The sequence below is a fragment of the Gymnodraco acuticeps genome, unplaced genomic scaffold (assembly GCF_902827175.1).
Source record: "Gymnodraco acuticeps unplaced genomic scaffold, fGymAcu1.1, whole genome shotgun sequence".
In the NCBI taxonomy this organism is placed as follows: Eukaryota; Metazoa; Chordata; class Actinopteri; order Perciformes; family Bathydraconidae; genus Gymnodraco; species Gymnodraco acuticeps.
The window spans coordinates 65,904-87,863 of record NW_022990938.1 but is presented as its reverse complement, the minus strand read 5'-3'; the positions used below and the strand labels follow the sequence as shown (position 1 = coordinate 87,863).

The 21,960-nt window shown below is 42.6% G+C and overlaps 1 long non-coding RNA gene across 1 annotated transcript; it reads left to right on the top strand.

Annotated features, from left to right (window-relative positions):
- The first annotated feature begins 3,532 nt into the window (after positions 1 to 3,532).
- Positions 3,533 to 16,663, top strand: LOC117558221. Its single transcript, XR_004570812.1, has 2 exons — positions 3,533 to 3,977; positions 16,399 to 16,663. It is a non-coding gene; the product is annotated as an uncharacterized LOC117558221 (long non-coding RNA).
- The last annotated feature ends 5,297 nt before the right edge of the window (positions 16,664 to 21,960 follow it).

Below are 21,960 nucleotides of genomic sequence, written 5' to 3'. Positions count from 1 at the left end.
AACAAGTTAATGCCTTCAGTAAGATGGCCATTTCATGGTAAAATACTACATAGACAATGCTCGTATTAACATCTCTCGCATAGCGGTACAATCAGCCTTCTACAAGGTAGTATGATGTACGTTGTGTACATTTTGTTCCCATTAAAGGTGGGGTAGGTAAGTTTCAGAAACCGGCTCGAGATACACTTTTTGTTATATTCCATGGAATGCTCTTAACATCCCGATAGCAATGAATATCTTAAGTGCTTTGACAAAAAATCCATAAAAAAAATTCATCTGTGGAAGCCGTAGTACTGTAAAAAGCCGGGCCGGCTAAACGGATTGGATTGCCGCCCTGTCTGTCAGCCTTCCATCTCGTGCACGCACAAATGTATCTCGTGCCCTCATTGGGCGTGCCGTCATTGGGCGTGCCGTCATTGGGCGTGCCGTCATTGGGCGTGCATTGCAGCAGTACTTCAAAGACTCGCCAGCAACAGGCGGCCACTTTCACCAGTCTGCTGACGTCATGTGCGCGTTCATGTGTGTTGGAGGAGGTGCTCTGTAAGGAAGTCTGAAGGAAGGGGCGGATTCTTTTCGGCTGTGTACTTTCAAATTTTAGTGCACTCGAGCCGGTTTCTGAAACTTACCTACCCCACCTTTAAGAAATGGAAACATGATGACGCAGGCTACCTTGTGACAGACAAGTTCATACCACTGTGTTGATACCATAGTGTTGTTCAGTAATTAGCATGTTCGCCCAACTCCACATCCTTATCTAAATGTTAATTACTTCTGTTTAAAAAATACAAGATACAGACAAAATGCAAAACTTGAGGCTTCTATACTGTGGTACGTACACCAATAGGTGATGTCATGGTGACTGCACTCACCGACCATCCATTTATTTTATATGGTCTATGGTAACAATCTAACACTTTGGATTACTTAATTTCAACCTCATGGTGGAACCAAAGTAAAAATGTGGGGATCACCACTTAATTCTGTGGCAATTCTTCCAGTAGATGGTTACACATTTGACTCGGTAAGTGAAAACAGTGGGAGAAGACAAAGTCAAAGTATAACCAAATGTTTCCTTTTGGGGCAAAAATCTAAGTATCCAAGTGGAAACCAGTTCAACAGATCTTAAGAGAATGAGGTCTGGGTGGTGGACAGACTCCAACAAACAGATGTTTCCATCGGCTAGCCACCCTGGCGTGTCTTTAAAAAACCCGATGAGCTTGTTATGATTCATTCAATCAAAAACAGTTGCAGACATGCAAGCCCATCTATCACCTGAAGTTTAGTTTAGCCCGGGACAAAGCAACTAGGAATAAATTAGACCACGGGAACTGGTCAAACCAGCTCTGATTCAGCCATAATGGAGCTCTTAAACACTGAGTTCAAAACCAAAAGCCTCAATCATGGCAAAAGGCCTCAGTACTTACAGCAAGGCTAATTGTGAAAATTATGCCCTGCTTCCCTTGAACTCCTCCTGAACTGCACACAGCCTCCAAATGATGCCCCCATGTTTGTGTTTCACCCCTGCGTGGAAACCACCTCCACAGTTGTCCTTGGAAAATTGCAGGTTAGGCGCAGAGCTAGCCGGGATCGCACATGGCCATCGGCTGCTTGGGCGTCTGCAGGAAGAGAAAACATATTGTTGCCATTAGCGTGCGACTCTGCCTTTTAACAAACGTCTGATCTGTTGTGACACGCTCTTCCTTTCCCCGATGGATCTGTGACAGGGTTGCTGCAGAGATAGTGTGCTGTCGGCACGCCTTGGCAAACCACAAACTGTTGTCGATGAGATTTGTTGAAGGGAGAATTTAAGCTAAGTTGATTACCTGTAAGCTTTAGGTTTGGGTTGACTACATTTGAGGTTAAGAACTGTACAAAAAAGTGCTTTTTTTCATTTTTACTATCTGTACAATAGTAGACTTTTGGAGAGCATACAGTACATTATGCTTAAATGCCTATATTAGAAAAAGGTCATTAAAAGAGCATGCGTCTGGATTTTAAAAAATGTATCTGCAAGTGAGCATATTTTGATTCATTAAACTACAAACAGGTGTGCAGAATGAGCCTCAACGAATGCATAGATGAAAAAAATCCATCATTTAAGAAAATACTGAAGTGACAGCTGCTCTTACAAAATGATTCACACTGAAGCACAAAATGAAAGCGCGTTGAGGTTCCTTTAGTAGACAAAGCAGAGGGATTCCTTCGGCTGATGATGAACCGTATGACAAAGATTTCCTTAACAGGCATGTTAATGTACACATGTGTTTCCAATCTTAGAGGACTTGATAATGAATGTTTTCCTCCTTATCTCATGTTTCAAGTGTCTCCAACTACACCAGTAACTAATTCTAATATAGCACGTACATTCAAGCCATGAAGTATTTTCCAGTGTTGGTGTCACTCTTGTCAGATGGAGGATACCTCATGTTGGCATGGAGTTGCGTTTGGTCTAAAGCAGCCAGGCTCAGGAGATTTGAGGAGTCTGATCGCAAGATAAAGCTTTGTTATGCCTCCGTATGGAAAGCCTGCAGTCAGGATACACTGTCAAAAGTTGTGTTTTCCAATTGATAGATTTGTTGTCTTTTCATTTTTAATGTAAAACTATTCCGGTTTGGCCGGTACAGTATTCTAAATAATAAAATAAAAAATACAACCTTTATGAAATACAAAAATTGTACATGTGCAGTGATTCCCGCAGAAATGAAATGTACTTTGGGGGAACGACTCGGGGTGTTGAGATTTGTTTTCTCAATTCCTGCATTCTAGTGAATTTTCATAGTAACACTGCACTTCAAACAACCTACAACTGGTGATGGTGTCTAGGTCTTTAAGTGTTAAACAGCTGAGAGCAGTCACTGCTGTTTTTTGTGGTCTTCTTTCACACACACATCTTACCAAGTGTGTATGAACATCCTCACAAACCAACAAAGAACATGATCTATATCAAATTTAAGACAGAAAACTCCACACTGGTATCTGATCGTCAATCACCGGATAACTTTATTTTAACTATATACAAACTGGTGAATGAAATGAGCAACAAACGTAATGGTTGCACAGACGGCACAGCCTGTTTGAGCAGTGGATCCGTCGCGGCTTGTCAAAAAACCTCTCCAGGGCTTTCTGGTATGGAAAGTGTTCCGATTCCGGTCCATCTATGGATATTCGGAGGCATGCTGCCAGGTGCTCCCCCCAAAGTATAATTTATGGTTTTTTAAGTTTTTTTTACTCACTGAGCACTCATTGCCACCAATGCAAATGAGTGCTCACTGATAAAAAAAACACACAAATTATACTTTGGGGGGAGCCATTATACTTTGGGGGCCCCCCAAAGTATTAACATGCTGTGGGAATCACTGATGTGTATGCACTGGATGTGAACAGACATGTAAATATCTGTATCTGTATCCGAATAGAAGACAGAAAGAAGGCGGGTGTATACAGGAAGTCACATGAGGCAAATGTTGTATTTCACTCAATAATATTCACTGGCAGTGACATTTTTAAGCCTCTCTTTCCATGAAACCAAAGGCTGAAACATACACGTTTAACCTTTCACTGGGAGCCACCTAAATTCATTACAGTAATCTAAATAAAAATATGGTCATGAAGGATGGGTCATGACCGAAAGAACGAGATCGCGGATACTAACGGCCGAGATGGGTTTTCTTCGCAGTGTGGCGGGCGTCTCCCTTAGGGATAATGTTGAACCGCTCCTCCTTCGCATCGAAAGGAGCCAGTTGAGGTGGTTTGGGCACCAAGGATGCCGAAGCTAGGAAGAGACAGAGGGGTATAGACCTAGGACCAGGTGGTGGGATTATATCTCTTCGCTGGCCTGGGAGCGCCTTGGGATCCCCCAGTCAGAGCTGGTTGATGTGGCCAGGGAAAGGAACGTTTGGGGCTCTCTGCTGGAACTGCTACCTCCGCGACCCGACCACGGATAAGCGTGTAAAGGCTATCTTGTTGTTCCCAAAAATGTAAATATGACATGTTTATGCACTGGATGTTAACAGACACGTACATATCTGTATCTTCTCAGTATCTTTATCGAATGGAAGACAAAAAGTAGGCGGGGTTTATACAGGAAGTCACGTTAAAAGTGGCACATGTTGTATTTGATTTAATAATATTCAGAATGGTATCTCTCTCTTTCCATGAAACCCATGTCTGAAACCTACATGTTAGGTAGCCTACATTCAAATCTGTCCATTGCATTGTTTGGGATGTCCCATATAATGTCTGGGTAAATCGTCCGCTCTCTAATTTGGATCCACTCCAAAATGGGTTCTTCCTTTTCCCATGCTACACCCTTCCGCCAAGCTTAATAAAACAGTGTAAGTGTTGCTCATCCCAATTCACAAACACATGTCAAAACTTGGCGGTGAATTTGTCTATTACTCAACAATAACATCCATTAGTAAACCATTAACCTGATCCAGTTTATATTGGATGATCGCTGCTTTCACATGGCCAAGAAGGGAGGGGCAAAACCTCAGTCAGAGGCATTAAGGCACAATCACACGCTAATTTAGACGCATTTCACTAAATCCTGTTGTGTGGAGTTTAGTCTGGGACATTGCTCAGGCTCTTCATGAAGATTTAATCCAGACTGAAGGTGATGGCCTGTGACACTAATAACCAGCCACCCAGTGACACGGACCACCACTTTGACAAAATGTCCTTCCACCTTCTTTTAAATTCAGACTGAATATGTAGTGAATGAGACCATTTCATTTTCTTTCCAATAAAATGTTGATTTTCAAACAGCAATTGTTCTTGGTATATACAAGCTATTGATGACCAAAAACCACCAGCAAACTGCTCTGAAACCCCAACCATGGGTGGAGACGTGCAATTAGGGAGGTTGTCCCTTTGGGTTAAAAATGGTCTGATGGCTAAAAATATAGAAGTTATTGTTTTCCATACACATGCATTTTTTGGGAGATTAAAATGGATTCCAAGCCTCAGGACTACACAATACAATCAGTGCCATATCTGTAACATACTCTATTTCCGACATATTTTGGCAAAAGCTGGATTTAATTTTTTCTTACATACATTCTTTTGTTACACCGGATCTGTCCCTGATTAGCACCGTGCTCTGAGCGGTGGTTCGACAGTACTTTTCATGATGAAACTGTATGCTAAATTGTAAAACCTCAAGCCAGAGACGATAAACATCACAAACACATGTTTGTTTACTCGCCAGCCGGAGCTGAGCATGTGGATGTTGTGTCGTAAACCAGTGATACTGAGATGTAGAGAGGCTCATTCTTGTGGGAAATGGATTAGTTACAGATTTAGTGGAAGTGCAGCACACACACAGTGACTAAAAGAGCCAGTAAGGCATGTGTGAAGCCATTCTTTCCGACTGTAAAATGTCAGTTGTCAGACCATTCATGTGACTTTGCCAAACTTTGACGCCCATTTTTCACCGTTTCTCAGTTGACCTGTGGAATATGAGTATCATTGGGGTGTTGTAAAAGCCTAGGGAGGGTAATAATGGGAGCATGACCATCACAGACACTTCCCAAAGCTTAAGGACCTCACAGTGGTGTGATCCGACATCCATGACAGAAACTTCCGGGTTAAAAGTCAAGGACTACTTACACGGTCTCAATATCTGAGGGGTATTGACTTTCAAGGAATGCTTAGAACTACAGTACACTAGTTCTGTTGCCTAAATGTATGCTAAGCTAAACTAACCAGGCACTGGCGATAGCTTCATAATTACAGTTCAGGTGATCTTCTTGTCCAACAAACTATTCATTTTTTTGCTAGCTGTTTTCTCTCTATTACCATATATCTTTTAACTGTCTAGAAACCTTTTTGGTCTTTACCTTACAAGAATCTGATAGTCATCTTAATCTGGTGGAAAGCCTCAGCTTGTCCCCTCTCTTATCTCAGTGTACATTTGTGTATGCATTTTCCACTCTTACAGTTTACGTGCGCAAGGACATCTCGAGGCGGGTCATATGCGTAGGTGTCTGCATCTTTATCTTCGCAGACCAGTTCTAACAGAGGCGGCGAGGCGCGTGTGAATTCACCCCCCCCACCTCGCTCTCCCATGCCTGACTGGGGGTGTGGGAATGTGTCATCCGATATCATACCTCTAGCAGGACCTGTGAGGACAGGGAAGGCGATCCGACAGAAGGGGCGTGTTCTGATATAATCAGCTAACACCCCCATTGGAAGCCAAAGGACTTTTTTACAGTGCTCTTCTGCACCGTGTTACGTGTCAGCACTTGGACTAGTTTAAATTCTTTAAAGGTCACCTATTATGCAAAATCCACTTGTTCTTGTCTTTTATTCATAAACATGTGTCCCCTGTGTAAAAACACTCTGAAAGTTTCAGGAAAAAAGATTCACTCTCTTTTTGTCCTGATCCATTTCTATAAAAACCTGTCTGAAAATGAGCTGATCAGATTTTGGCCACTTTATGATGTCATAACGATTGTTGGCTTGTGTAACCATTAGCCAATCAGCAACCAAGGTAACCCCCCCCCCCCCACACACACACACACACCTTATCACCTGAATCTCCTCCTAAAGCACCATTGTGCTTAACCAAATATCTCTCATGCCCCTTTCACACCAACGCGGTTCCCGTTCTAGCTCCGTGCTTGCGCTCTTCTGGTTCGGAACCGGTTTTTCTTTTCAGCCCCCGTTTTGTTCACACCGCCCAGAGCCCGACTGGTGCTGCCGCTGCTACGTCATGACGGCCCTGTTTACGTCGCTGATTTTCTCCCCAACGGCACTCACAACAACAACAATGGGGGACTGCATCGGGTCGATGATCGTGTTGCTTTTAATCGTACGAAGCCAGATTAAATTAAACAACTACTTCTCCAACCTTATACTTTTCTCCAGAGTGCCGTGGTTCATTGTTTATTCATGTGTTTCAGCGGCATTTACCGACCACTGCAGTGCTGCCTGCTGTTTGGCATCACAATGCTGTTATGAAAGTTTCTCTGGTATAAAATGGATGATGTTAGCATAGCAACCAAAGCTAAACTGAATATCTTGACTACTTGTTGCTATCCTATTGTGGCATAAGTCGTTTTCTACAGGCACATTTTACCGGCATATTTTTCATTATGATTCTACTTGTGATAGTCGGACACGACAACCTGTGCAGCCCATGTATTGATTCCATCCGATAGCTGCTATAATACAAAACAAAACGTCTGCCTCTCTCCACAATGATCAATGACAGCGAACGGATGGTCAAAGTAAGGTACAAATAAACATAATCACAAGAAGCCTGGTTAGTGTTGCCTGACTTTATAAAGTGTGTTTTTTTTACAAGTGTGTGGTTGCCTTCTTGTCACTTTGCTCTGCGCTACTGCTTGTTACAACTTTTATTTGCCGTACTCGTTGCTCAGGTTGATCCCGCCCCTGCCCCTGCCCCTGCCCCTGCCCCCGCCTCCGACGTAAGCGTGGCGTATGCGGTTCTTGCTTCTAGACCGACAATTTTTTGGAGCTTGGTAAGAACCGGTTTTCGGGGAAAAGAGCCGGCTCCGCTGAGGTGTGAAGAGGAAAAACCGGTGCTTATCAGGCTCTAGCTCCGAATCGGTCCTGGAACCGCGTTGGTGTGAAAGGGGCATCAGAGGGGCGTGGGGAGCGGCTCCTTATTTTCATCTAAAGTAACAGACAGAGAATCAGCACTTTTGAAACAGGGCTGAAACAGAGGGGATTATGGGATGCTACAATGATCTGTTTGGTATATCGAGCCAAACACAGAGACATGTTTTGTATATATCTGAGAACTATAATATATTGATGAAAAACAGTAAAATAGGGGACCTTTAAAAAGGCGTAACATCTGCTCAGGTGCTGCAACCTGCCCATTCAGCTGCAATGGAAACACCCTCTTGGCTGTCCCAGACCTCAACCCAAATGAACACCAGTGGGATCATTTAAATAGGTGTCACATGCTTTATATTGAATCAGAGCCAATACTAAAGCTGTTTTGGCAGTTTTTAATATCCCAGCACTCCATTACGACACGCATGCAGGTGTTTTCTTTAATTTTGGGGTTTCCTATCGTCCAAAATCAGCGGGTAGTTTTTTCCAATATGTAAGTGTGTCACGCATATTCCTAATATAGTTTGTAATATAGTATGACCCTCAACCAATGTTCAAAGTGTAAACAAAACTGTCAATGGCACTGTTGACAACAAATTTACCTTAAAATGAAAAGGTGTCTCTTTACATATGAAGTATTGTTTTGTTGCACATAGAATGGCTGTAGAATAATGTAGGCATTTAGATTAGTTATTTATATGACTCCCTTTCAGGATGCAATTCTATCCAAGTTGCGAAGACCCTTTCACAATAAAAGCCCTGGACATAAAAGCTCGAGCATTTCGCTATGAGGCATTGTAAATTACAATTTTAAAAATGGTTCCCCCAGGTGCTGAACAACCAGAGTAATGTTTAAAGTGGGAAGTATATTTGGCAAAAGATAGCCAGGCTGCTAATTGTCGCCATGTTGCTAACGATATGTTGCTAACAATATATGAACAAGATGATTTATTGTCTTGTTAGAATAAAAATCAACCGTCAGTAAAAAGGGTTAGGGTTATGTGTAGGTTCATCACTATGAGCAACCCCTACTGTAGCACATTACACATGATACCAGTCCATCCATTGTTTAAATAAGTACAAATATTCCTAACAGCAGCTTTAGGTTCTGGGTTAATGTATATCATTATCCAAGCAAAGCAGATGAGGTACAACATTTAAAAAGTTCATTTTATAATAAAATGTGCGCCTGGTCACATCATACTCAATATATACATTCAAATGAATCCATCTGTTGAAATTTGATCATGTGAGAGCTCATTTACGGGCTCATAATGAACAAAAATAATACAACTAAGGATAATGTTATCCTTAGTTGTATAATGCAGATGTGTGACAGCACCTCAAACTCTGCCTGACCATCACATGCTGTCCAAACCACAAAGGTCTGGCTTTCTTAAAAACCCATTCAAAGTCCATTAAGTTGTTCACAGAGCAGAGGGAAGAGAAAAAAGTGGGAGAGGAACAGACAAGACAAAGAACAGAAACAGCAGAAATCTAAAGAAAGACGGAAACAGAAACAAAGATAATCTATTATGAGTTGTATGATAGATAAACTATAAAGGATAGTCAGAGGGAGTATGGTGGGAACAAGACATTTCTTGATCCTTTGGTCCCTATGAGAAACGACTAATCCCAATTGAGCTGTTCACAGGAGAGCCTATAGGACCAGATTTAAAGAGGCGAGTTACGTAATTGCTCATAAGCACACTGTTTTCCTTTTCTAACCCTTATCAGCCATATCGTTTAGATAATGTTTCCTTAACCATCAGGTCTAAGTATACCCAAGCAGGGCCATTTCCCTTCTTCTTCTCTGTCTTTGCTCTCCGCGGATCAACAAGAAAACACATACAAAAGTGTATGCAACAACCCAGATGTGACAGAAGTGCGGAAACCTTGTATTACAGTTACGCAAGCACATGTTCTTATGTAATAACGTCAAAATCTGCATTAATGTTCCTCGATTGCTGAAGACATCCACACAACAATGTGTCCTTGATTAGCTCTGACAGATTCTCAGGACATTCCTTAAATAAGTGATACGACTCCTGTAGGAAATAAGCTATATTAGATCCTACTCAGCCCTTATCTTGATAAATCACACAACTTCACAGCAGAAGAGCTTCGGCCCTGAGTCATTCCTAAAAGCCAGGCTATAGCTGACGCAATGTGAGCAGCTTTTGTCCAGAGCCATACACATGACTGTATACAGAGCAAGTAGCATAGTACAGTGCTTTTGAAAAACCTGATGAATTTCACACCCTGGTCTGTTGCCAGTTTTAAATATGGGATGCTTGTTTGGAGATAAAAGGGGGGGGAATTGTTTTTTCGCAACAGATGTACCGAGAGTGGAAATGGAAGCCATTATTTTTTCCTGAGATAGTGATCCAGGAGTTGCCAAAACCTCTGTTTCACATTAATACAGTCAAATTAACAGCATTCTTTGGCTCTTAGCTAAATGCTTACATCAGCATGCTTACAGTGACAATTTGGGGTTTCCTGCAGTGTGCTATGTAGGTTTTTGTGCATGTAAATGGTCTACAAGGGCTTAAATCCAAGAGTGGCGTAACATAGACATCAATATGTAACACTCCCACTTCTATGGGCTAGCGCTCCAACATATTGCGTTTTATTAACACTTTTCGTTTCACTTCTCTTTATTTGTCTTTTTTATGTATGCAAACTCCCATAGGCGATCAGTAGAATATACAGTTGTTGGGCTTTTCCAGAGAACCTTTCAGCTAACATAAAATAGAATATGGCGGTCCATTGAGCTTGTGTATTTACACAAATCATAGCCAGTAGCTGATAAGAGAGGGAAAATGGCTGAGGTGTTTTGGATCAGTCATGACATGATTGTGTATTCTAGCTGTAGAGTAGTCATGCTTTATCTATTCAAACGTCTACAAAAAGCAATATGTAAACCTCTTTATCACTGAACTGTTTATCTCAAAACCAAAACCTCATATGGCTAGTTGTTTCTACTCAACAAAATGCAATGTTTTTTTATGATGAATGATTTCTATCTTTTTCAATTTCCTCTGCAGAATAACGGTTTTAAAAGGAACCACACGCACAGATGGATGTCAGGTTTTTCCAGTTGCCCCGAAACAATGGCTCTATTCTTGGCAAATTTCCCCTCATACAAAATGTAATTAGACATTGAACTGTTACATACGCCATTATTTCTGTTCCTCCTCCTCAACCCCTTTGTGTTCTGTCTTCTCTCCGTCTGTCTCCGCCCTATTCACCAGCAGTTACTGTCATCTGAGTTTAAAGACCAGCCGAGTGATGCTCAGGGTCTCTGGAGTGAGCACACGTTTAGCTGTGAGGGAGGCTTTGTGAATTTCACAGACGAGGGGGCGGCCAATGAACAAAAGTATGGCGGCTTGAATGGAGTTTTATACATTGTGGTTGGAGTCTGGTGGAGCATCTCTGTACTTTGTTACACTGTACAGTATGTGACCAGACTGGATAGTAATACAGTGTCCATTCTAAATACCCTGGAAAAAAACTGCTGGTGGTCTTGCAAGTTGAAAACTAACTTCCACTTTTCACAAATAGAATGGTGCAGGAATGAGTCCAAAAAAAATCGAGCTGTGTTAACATTTTCCCACTTCAGTTTCCTTGTCTTGAAGTCAACGGCTTTTTGAACAATTAGATGCCTGAAATAAGGTCCGTTGTTAACATAGGCTTAAAGGTAGGGTAGGTAAGAATGGAGAAACCAGCTCGAGTGAGCTACACTGAACAAAAATATAAATGCAACACTTTTGTTTTTGCTCCCATTTTTCATGAGATGAACTCAAAGATCTAAAACATTTTCTATATACACAAAATAACCATTTCTCTCAAATATTGTTCAGAAATCTGAAAAAATCTGTGATAGTGAGCACTTCTCCTTTGCCGAGATAATCCATCCCACCTCACAGGTGTGGCATATCAATATGCTGATTAGACAGCATGATTATTGCACAGGTGTGCCTTAGGCTGGCCACAATAAAAGGCCACTCTGAAACGTGCAGTTTTGCTTTATTGGGGGGGGTCTGGGGGGTCCGAAAACCAGTCAGTATCTGGTGTGACCACCATTTGCCTCACGCAGTGCAACACATCTCCTTCGCATAGAGTTGATCAGGTTGTTGATTGTGGCCTGTGGAATGTTGGTCCACTCCTCTTCAATGGCTGTGCCAAGTTCCTGGATATTGGCAGGAACTGGAACACGCTGTCGTATACGCCGATCCAGAGCATCCCAAACATGCTCAATGGGTGACATGTCCGGTGAGTATGCTGGCCATGCAAGAACTGGGATGTTTTCAGCCTCCAGGAATTGTGTACAGATCCTTGCAACATGGGGCCGTGCATTATCATGCTGCAACATGAGGTGATGGTCGTGGATGAATGGCACAACAATGGGCATCAGGATCTCGTCACGGTATCTCTGTGCATTCACAATGCCATCAATAAAATGCACCTGTGTTCGTCGTCCATAACTTACGCCTGCCCATACCATAACCCCACCACCACCATGGGCCACTCGATTCACAACATTGACATCAGAAAACCGCTCACCCACACGACGCCACACACGCTGTCTGCCATTTGCCCTGAACAGTGAAAACCGGGATTCATCCGTGAAGAGAACACCTCTCCAACGTGCCAGACGCCATCGAATGTGAGCATTTGCCCACTCAAGTCGGTTACGACGACGAACCGGAGTCAGGTCGAGACCCCGATGAGGACGACGAGCATGCAGATGAGCTTCCCTGAGACGGTTTCTGACAGTTTGTGTAGAAATTCTTTGGTTATGCAAACCGATTGTTGCAGCAGCTGTCCGAGTGGCTGGTCTCAGACGATCTTGGAGGTGAACATGCTGGATGTGGAGGTCCTGGGCTGGTGTGGTTACACGTGGTCTGCGGTTGTGAGGCCGGTTGGATGTACTGCCAAATTCTCTGAAACGCCTTTGGAGACGGCTTATGGTAGAGAAATGAACATTCAATTCACGGGCAACAGCTCTGGTGGACATTCCTTCTGTCAGCATGCCAATTGCACGCTCCCTCAAAACTTGCGACATCTGTGGCATTGTGCTGTGTGATAAAACTGAACATTTTAGAGTGGCTTTTTATTGTTGCCAGCCTAAGGCACACCTGTGCAATAATCATGCTGTCTAATCAGCATCTTGATATACCACACCTGTGAGGTGGGATGGATTATCTCGGCAAAGGAGAAGTGCTCACTATCACAGATTTTTTCAGATTTGTGAACAATATTTGAGAGAAATGGTTATTTTGTGTATATAGAAATGTTTTAGATCTTTGAGTTCATCTCATGAAAAATGGGAGCAAAAACAAAAGTGTTGCGTTTATATTTTTGTTCAGTGTAGAATTTGAAAGTACACAACCAAAAGAAATCTGCCCTGTCCTTCAGACTTCCTTACAGAGCCCCTCCTCCAACACACACGAACGCGCACATGACCAATGAGGGCACGAGATAAGTTTGTGCACAGATGGAAGGCTGACAGGCAGGTAGGCCATCCAGTTACTTTAGCCGGACTGGCTCAGATGATTGGTCGTGCTTTTTACAGCGCTACGGCTTCCACAGATGCATTTTTTTATGTATTTTTTGTCAAAGCATTTAATGTATTCATTGCTATCGGGATGTTAAGAGCATTCCATGGATTTTAACAATAACTGTTTCTGAAGTGAATTACCTACCCCACCTTTAAGAGATTTTCACATTTTATTCCACAACATAAAATACTTTAGTAAACACCCCACTATTGATTGTCCAAAGTCTCTATCAGTCTTAAACACGGCAGTTGCTAACAAGTGTTCATATAAGTTACTAAGCGCCATCGTGCTAAACATTAGCCGCCTTTAGCACAAATGATGATGTGGTTGGTTTTAAAGCTATTGTGCTAATGTTAGCTTTTTACTTCTGGCAATGACTTTTACACTAGTTAAGTGATTTAATAATGGGACATCATCTTGCTGAAGAAAACTTGTTGGGTATCATTGACGTTACTTTGCAAAATTCCTAAATACAACTCTTTTTGTCGAGGGAGCTCTTGCGATGCTAACAAACTGATAAAAGGATCCGGTGAGTAACTTGGTGAAGAGGATCCCAATATTTAAGGACCTTTACCAAAAGTAATATTAATAATACATTTTATTTCTATAGCGCTTTCTTGAACCCAAAGACGCTTTACATTTGGGAGGGAGGGTAGACAAACAAAACAAAAACAAAGCCAAAAAGAAACAAAGAAACAAAACAGAAAAGCAGTCAGGAGGAAGTTGGTTGAGAGGGGGGGGGGGAGCTTATGGATACAGAGTTGAAGAGGTGGGTTTTGAGCCGGGACTGGAACAGGGTGAGAGACTCAGACTCATGGAGGTATTGGGGGAGGGAGTTCCAGAGCTTCGGGGCTGCCACAGAGAAGGCTCTATCCCCGAAGCTCCGGAGTTTGGCCTTGGGGATGGAAAGCAAACCGGCTGAGGTGGATCTGAGGGACCGGGGTGGTTGGTAGAGGATGAGGAGGTCAGTGAGGTAGGGGGGGCCAGATGGTGGAGGGCTTTGAAAGTGAGGACCAGGAGTTTGTAGTGGATGCGGTGTGAAACGGGGAGCCAGTGGAGTTCTTTGAGGACCGGGGTGATGTGATGCCATGATTTGGTGTGGGTGAGGAGTCTGGCGGCTGCGTTCTGGACACGCTGGAGTCTATTGAGGGATGTAGTGCTGATGCCGTAAAGGAGTGAGTTGCAATAGTCAAGACGGGAGGAGATGAAGGCGTGAATGAGTTGCTCAGCTGCAGGGCGGGTGAGGGAGGGACGGAGTTTGGCAATATTGCAGAGGTGGAAAAATTAGGTTTTTATAACTTGACGGATGTGGGGCTCGAGGGAGAGGGTGGGTTCAAATATAACGCCAAGGTTGCGTGCCTGGGTGGAGGGAGAAACAGGGGTGCCATCAATGGTGACTGTCAGGTTGGAGGTTTTGCTGAGGGTGGATTTGGAGCCGATGAGGAGGAGTTCAGTTTTATTGCTGTTGAGTTTGAGGAAGTTGTGTTGCATCCAGGATTTTATTGCAGTCACACAGGATTCGATGTGGGTGAGGGGGGGGTTGTGGGGGGATTTGGTGCTGAGGTAAATCTGTGTGTCGTCAGCATAACAGTGAAAGTCCAGGTTGTATTGGCGGAGAATCTGACCAAGGGGGAGGATGTAGATGATGAAGAGGAGGGGGCCGAGTACTGAACCTTGGGGAACACCTTGGGTGACTGAAGCTGTGGCAGAGGAGTGGTTGTTGAGGTAGATGAAGTGGGATCTGTCGGAGAGGTAGGACTGGAGCCACCTGAGTGCAGTACCTTCGATACCGATGTCCTGGAGTCGGGTAAGCAGGATGGTGTGGCTCACGGTATCGAAGGCTGCACTCAGGTCGAGAAGGATGAGGATGTTGAGGGAACCGGTGTCAGCAGAGGTGAGGAGGTCATTGAGGACTTTGATGAGGGCCGTTTCTGTGCTGTGGTGGGGACGAAAACCAGACTGAAGGGGTTCAAAAAGCTGGTGGTTGAATCAAGCTTAACCATGCAGCAGAAATTAGCGAATAGGTATAAATGTGTGGATTATTGGGTACAAAAACTTGTTTTACTTCTTGTAAGGTACATTTGAATATTGCTGTGTATAAAAAAGAAAAACTATTCTGATGTAATTGATGGTGAGAGCTTACTATTTGTTTTAAGCTATATATAACATTGTCGATAAGAGGGAGATATGAACAAAAGTAGGGTGAGAAACAAAGTGAAAGAAGTCAACCAGAGATACAAATTGGGGTAAAAGAAAGGGAGTGGACAAATAAAATCTAGATATATGTGGCTAGGGCTGATGCATGACTGTTTGTATAGACACACAGAGAGAATAACAGCATTACTGTAAGTATGTGCCATATCCAGTTTTAGCATACTATAATGACTCAGTTAGGTTACATTTCTGATAAACAGTGCTTTTGCTTTCCTCAACATATTATCTAATGGTCTAAGCATGGCTGGATGTGAGATACTGTGCAGATAATTTGGTGTATCGCGATATCAGCCGGCCATATGTAAACAATTTCTGTCATTCCTTTGTAAAGCAAGAGGCAGAGTTAGGGGGCCAGGGTGAAGAAAGTAAAAAAAAAAGATGAAGAGGGGGTAGGGAGGATTGGGAATATTTAAGAGCATCAGGAACTAACGATGGTCCCTCAGAGCTCCTAAATAACCTCTAGCAGGACAAGAAGCGGCTCCATCAATCACCGTGAGGACAGCTCTCCCTCTCCTCCTCGGGCTCTGAACCCGACAGGCGCACCGGTGCAGCTGCTCCAAAGTGGCCGGCCTCCCATTTTCATTCCTGTCCGTCCATGAACACACACTCACACAGGGACATGTTTTGCAAATGCACACACACACACACACAACACACACACACACACACACACACACACACACACCACACACACACACACACACACACACACACACACACACACACACACACACACACACACACACACACACACACACACACACACACACACACACACACACACACACACACACACACACACAGCTGGGATTTAGTCAACAAGGTAATTACAGGACTACAGTCACTGAGACACTGATTGATGGAAAGGAGAAAGGTTGATGGCAATGAAAGGATGTAGCACGGCAAGCAATATGTTTCCTAAAGTGTGTGGAGCCTACATGTCACCAAAAATACGTAGACATTGAACAAATATATATAAAGGAATAAAGTCTGCACTGAAAAACCCTTACCTAACCCTTCTTGTGTGTGGCAGGGGACGTGGCTGGCCTGCACTCTCCTGGCTGCAGACGAGGCACACCTGTTCCCAATCACCTCATCAACCTGCTCCATAAAAGCCCAGTCCTCACTCCACTTCTCTTCCAGATGATTCCATGTATTTGGATGAACCAGAGTGCTGGTCTGCAGCCTAGAGCCTTGATTCCCAGATCTCCAGTGTTTTGTGCGAACTCTAGTGGTTTCCTTGGACAAATCTCTGCTTCCTAGCTGCCTGCCTTTTTCAATAAACACCTTGAAAACTTTACCTGAATCAGTCTCTGCTTTGTGGTCCTTTTATTAACAGGGCGTCACACTATTGTATCTAACATATCATGCATGAGTTTTCATAAACTATTTTGTGTATTTATTTTGTATTTATTACAATAATCTTTCAAATCGTTTTTTTTCTTCTTTTTAACCCTCCTGTTGTCTTCGGATCAAATCTGACCAATTTACTACTTTCATCAATCATAACTTTTTTGTTTTACATTCGATTGCATTAAGGCTTCATGATATCCTTCACAGTAGACATTTGAACATATGAAATTGCTGATCACCACTTTCATTGAATTTTGGATGATTTAGTCAACTTTGTAACACCCATGGTGTTCCTGGTCAAAACTGACCGCCATAAAGAAAAGGAATTAGTAACCATCTGGATCAGATCAAACACACACACACACACACACACACACACACACACACACACACACACACACACACACACACACACACACACACACACACACACACACACACACACACACACACACACACACACACACACACCACACAGAACAATTTACTACTGCAACTCCCTCCTGGCTGGTCTACCTGCATGTGCCATCCGACCTCTGCAGCTCATCCAGAATGCAGCGGCTCGTCTGGTCTTCAACCTTCCTAAATTCTCCCACACCACTCCGCTCCTCCGCTCCCTTCACTGGCTTCCGGTAACTGCTAGAATCCACTTCAAGACACTGGTACTTGCTTACCATGCTGCGAATGGATCTGGCCCTTCGTACATCCAGGACATGGTTAAACCGTACACCCCAGCGCGTGCACTACGCTCTGCATCAGCCAAACGACTCGCTGCGCCCTCGCTGCGAGGGGGACCCAAGTTCCCAATGGCGAAAACACGTGGGTTTGCTGTCCTGGCTCCAGGATGGTGGAATGAGCTCCCCATTGACATCAGGACGGCAGATAGCTTGCACATCTTCCGGCACAAACTGAAAACTCATCTCTTTCGACTCCACTTCGAGCGATAGAACTATTAACGAAGCACTTTTATACTAATAAAGGACTGGCTTTTCTAAAGCCAGTTGAGTAGCACTTGAAATGTTTTTGCTCTATGAAACCTGATGTACTTATATGATTCTGTTTTCTTCAAGTTGTATTTTGTTGGACGAACGCACTTATTGTAAGTCGCTTTGGATAAAAGCGTCAGCTAAATGCAATGTAATGTAATGTAATGTAATGTAATTTGACCCATTTCCCACTCTTATGTGCCCATCCCCCCACATGGATCACACCTGGCACACGCAATACATGTTCAGTGTCTATTTGTATATTTATTGCAGTTTTTCATGTATACCAGTAGTCTGATACAATATTTACAGTTTGAAAGGGTGTTAAATGAAATTTGGTGATGATTAATGGTTTTTGTGTTAATGTAATAGCAGTTAAAACAGGACCGGTCAAATTTGACTGCGAACACCAAAGTAAGGGGGGAAACGAAGACAATAGCACTATTTCTTGCTCTGTTTTTTTTTTTTAAAACAACATATTCTTCTTTCTTTGAATGCACCGTTTACACCAAAGCAAATTCCTCTAATGTGTGAAACATACTTAGTAGGGGTGTAACGGTACACGTACCCGTACCGAAATTATTCGGTACGGGCCCTTCGGTTCGGTACAGGTGTGTACCGAAGTGTACCAAACGAATATAACGTTAAACGTAAAAAAATTGAGAACGTGAATAACTTTTTGGAAGTAATCTCAGGTGCTGCGTCGCAGCATTCAGAGTAATTTGCTCACATTGGGTTCAACGCGTCATAGAGCGAGCAAGTCATTTCATTGGATGAGAGGCATACTATGAGAGCTGGTCAGAGGGATGCGTTCAAATGTAGTCAGTAATTTGAGGAACTGTCAAAAATTAATGGCGAACGCAGATAAAGTTGAGCTCGAAAATCCTCCAGCATCATTGAAGTCTCCGGTTTGGGAACATTTTGGTTTCGCAGTTACGTACAAGGATGAAGGACAAAGACAGGTTGACCGAACCAAAGCTGTTTGTCGGCATTGTTCAACTAAAATTGGTTACGCGGCTGGCAATACATCAAACTTGCACACTCTTGAAAAGGCATCACCCGAACGTGAATATCACCGGTAGCAAAAGAAAAAAGACTGAAGTGCAAACCCAACTCCCACTAGCATTTAAGCCTCCACCACTCGCAGAAAGATCAGACCGAGCCAAAGCTATTACAAACACCAAATATCCTTATGTTGCCATGTTAGCAAAGCGCTACCTGGCTGCAGGGGCGGCGGGTGCTGTAGGCTTGGGAAGGCTAAGCTTTCCCAAATATTTGTGTCACTGCATCCTGGTAAAATAAAAATATAATGTATAATGTTTGTGTCTTTGACATTAGCGCTGCTAGCCACCTGTGCCCTGTGCTACGAAGCCAGTTCAACAGACCCTGGATATGTTTGAGTAATCTTAACTAACCCTAACAAACGAGATCTCGCTAAGCGGTCCTACAACGCTGGTTATCAACTCGGTAAATCAAGCCAGGGATTCTCTCTCCAGCTGAGAGCGCGTTCACGTTAAAGGGGCGGGGTTAGCAACATTTGACCAATCACAAACAGGGACAAGTGTACTGACAGCGCAGCGTCATACTTCATTAATGAAAAGTAAACTAATATTAGACAAATATGAACTTTAGACATCCATGACTTAAACATATAATCCAGGATACAAGCCACAGAGTTGCTGCAAGGTGAATACAGAACAACTCGTTAAAAAATAAATAAACTACAGAGTGTTTGAAAGCGTACAACAGTTTTATGATACTGCCCCATCTAAAACACGAGGGGATCTGACTTTAATTACATTTGAGTTGAGTGTTTCGTCAACTTAATGTGTTGCTTAAAATAATACATCTGCATACAGTCTGTGACACTGTAACTAAGTGTTGCACGGCCAGATACGGCTCAGCTGACTCAGATAAGGAGATATTGTGATATCGATGTGAGATAGATGATCTGATTGATGATGTGATATCAGTGTGATATGAATGATAAAGTGCGACACGTCGGCGTCTTCTCTGCATACGGCAGTTTAAACTGTATTTCCTTTATCCTGTAATATGACTTGATAGATTTAAACTCCGCACACTGAGCTCTGATCGGTCAGCAGGCGGTGCTTTCACTGAGTTGATCTCTTTTCTATAGACGCCGGAGGCGGGCAGCGTCAGGTAAAAAAAAAGTGATTTAGCCTTCCCAAACCTGAGTCTCACGCGCCGCCTATGCCTGGCTGTATCGGCTACCTCTGTCCCTAGCGAGAGGGTTTTCTCCACATCAGGAGACATTGTTAGTGCCAGCAGATCTGCCCTTTCGGCAAGCAATGTGGACAAGTTAATTTTTATTTAAAAAAACATGAAAATACAATGACAAGCAAGTCCTAATGTCAAACTGGCTGCTTAGGTGCTAGTACAGTAGGCTACAGTTCAAATACAGATTATTTCAGTTTATCGAAATGCTGCACCTTAATGTTCATTTTATTATATTTTGTATTTATTTGAGTGAATATTCACAGTTTAATAATAATTAAAAACCCAAAACTAATAGTTTATATTTTGTGAGTACTAGTACAGTAAAGTTCAAATACAGATTATTTCAGTTCATCGAAATGCTGCACCTTAATGTTTATTTTATTATATTTTGTATTTATTTGAGTGAATACATTATTCACAGTTTAATAATAATAATACAAATATATATATATATGTTTTGTTTTGTGAAAAAAAATGCTGCTGTACCGAAAACGTACCGAACCGAACCGTGACCAAAAAACCGAGGTACGTACCGAACCGAAATGTTTGTGAACCGTTACACCCCTAATACTTAGTAATAAAAACAATTCTGCTTCTGATAAAAAAAGGAAATTAAAATAAGTGATGGTAAACTTATTTTGTATTCTTGCATACATTTAGACTCAGCCTTAGTGGCCAGGTTTATTTCCGAATGATCACTAAATTAAATCAGATTTTGAACAAATAAATAAAAAAGCCCTCAGGTGTTGCAGTCAGTACTGTGGTCCGTTTATCTCACTTTCTCTCTTCCTCCCTCTCTACCAGTGCCATTAAAAATAATGAGCTTTCCCTCATCTCCCTGTGCTTTGCAGCCAGTCAACAGATTCCTCCACTCTGGCACAGAGCACTCACTGTACCCAGGCAGAGGTTTAACACTTTTTTTCTTTCTTAACTTTTACAGTGTGAGAACAAAATCCCAGTTGTGGTGAGTAACCCATTAATGGCTCATGTGCAAGCAGTTTACCCCGATTGGTGGTATGCCTGAGTGTGTTAAAGTCGGGTTGTTCGTTGGGTCACTAACGGGGCAGGAAATTAAGCTTTTCCACTGAGTGGACACAGTGAGTGGTCCAATCCAAAAGTCAACAGCCACTTTTTATTTTTTAACAGCCAGACGTTTTACGACTCTTTATTTATTTTATTATAGGAAAGAGCTGTTTTAGATCTGTGCTTCATTCGCTACCAGATATCCCATTCACCAGCATTTGGGTTCATCAGTAACTTTTCACCCTAGTTGCAACCTTGTAATGCTAATGTTAGGAATAATCTTGTAAAACACAACATTAAGGGTATCATGCTTTGGTGCATGTTTTGTGTTGGTTTCGAAACCCTAACCCTGACCTTTTTCTAGGGAAGCTGATTGAACATGTTTTCTTTTTTCACCATCATCCTAAAACTTAAACCATCTCACAATGTGTTTTCAGCTCATTTAAGTCAATTGTTGTAATATTTAAGTCCACCGCGGCAGATAACTGGATGGCCTACCTGCCTGTCAGCCTTCCATCTCGTGCACAAATTTATCTCGTGCCCTCATTGGTCATGTGCGCGTTCGTGTGTGTTGGAGGAGGGGCTCTGTAAGGAAGTCTGAAGGAAGGGGCAGATTTATTTCGGTTGTGTACTTTCAAATTCTAGCGCACTCGAGCTGGTTTCTCCATTCTTACCTACCCTACCTTTAAGCTTATGTTAACAACGGACCTTATTTCAGGCATCTAATTGTTCAAAACAAAAGATCGCAACTGCCAAAAAACAAGATGGCGACGGCCAATATGCTGAACATAAGGCTTTAAAAAGTTAAACAGCTGACCAATAACCCAATCTAGATATAGAATATGTTATTCTGCTTTACAAAACGGATATTTTTCTTTTTAATACTTCTGTTCCTGATTGGGTTAAATCTAAATGACTTTATATCTCTTGACATCCTGGATCCCACTTCTCCATCCATTGAGATTGATTCATGTGAAAAGTAATGCTGAAGC